Source organism: Homarus americanus, unplaced genomic scaffold (assembly GCF_018991925.1).
Source record: "Homarus americanus isolate GMGI-L3 unplaced genomic scaffold, GMGI_Hamer_2.0 scaffold29787, whole genome shotgun sequence".
NCBI classification, from domain to species: Eukaryota; Metazoa; Arthropoda; class Malacostraca; order Decapoda; family Nephropidae; genus Homarus; species Homarus americanus.
The window spans coordinates 360,001-361,387 of NW_024712055.1; positions in this window are offsets into that span (position 1 = coordinate 360,001).

The window sequence follows — 1,387 nt, forward strand, 5'->3', positions numbered from 1 at the left end:
AATGACTCTCCTGCCTAATTACCTCAGCAGGTATTAATTAACGCTAATAAAAGAGAATGATTTAATTTTAATTTTATCTTATACAGGTAAATATAACATAGGTACGTGTTAATTAAAGTTTGCAAGGACAATCAATTATAATCATTATTATTACCATCATTATTACCATCATTATTACCATTATTATTACCATCATTATTACCATCATTATTACCATCATTATTACCATCATTATTACCATCATTATTACCATCATTATTACCATCATTATTACCATCATTATTACCATCATTATTACCATCATTATTACCATCATTATTACCATCATTATTACCATTATTATCATTATTTTAACAATAGTCATATTTCTCCCACGCGAATAGAAAATGGAAAGAATAGGGAAGACATAGTAAAGAAGAGAATGAGTGTGGTGAGAAAATGGAAGAGGTGGGAGAGAAGTAGACAGAGAATGGAAAGGAAGAGGAAGAGTAGAAGAACCGAGAGAGTAGAAAGATATGAGAGTAAATGAAAGGACAAGAAAATAATTGAAAAATAATTGAAACACAGAGAGAGAGAGAGAGAGAGAGAGAGAGAGAGAGAGAGAGAGAGAGAGAGAGAGAGAGAGAGAGAGAGGAGAAAGAGAGAGAAAGAGAGAAAAGAGAGAGAGAAAGATGAGAGAGAGAAAGAGAGAGAGAGAGAGAGAGCGAGAGAGAGAGATGCACCACAGACACACTGACAAACAGCAGAAAGTAAGAGAGAGTGACCTGGATTGTTGTGATTATTTTGTTGTTGTTAGTGTTTGTTGTTGTTGTTTTTTCTTGTTCTTGTTGCTGTTGTTTATATAATTTATTGTTGTTATTGAAGACAAACAAACACAAAGAGAGTCAAACACACACACACACACACACACACCCAAACACACACACACACACACACACACACACACACACACACACACACACACGTAGACAAAGAAATAAAAACACAGACAAACAAACACAAACTGACCGGGTGAGTTTAAGACAAACATCTGACACTAATGTTTATTATTCCCCGCATCACCTTGAAAGAGAAGGAGGGTGTCTTGTTATCTATTTGGTGTGGTTGTTTGTCTGTCTGTCTGTCTGTCTGTCTGTACGTCTGTCTGTGTTACTGTTGGTCCGTCTATGTGTTTCTTACTGTTCGTTTCTGTCTGTCTGTCTGTCTGTGTCTGTCTTAATTACCGTTGGTCTATCTGTCCGTTTATTATTGTCTGCCTGTATGTGTGCCTTTCTTACTATTGGTCTGTCTATTTCCGTATGCCTATCTGTCTGTCTGCCTATCTGTCTATTCCCATCTGTCTGTCTAAATAAAAACCAAATACATTACATCACTACAATAAATTAAG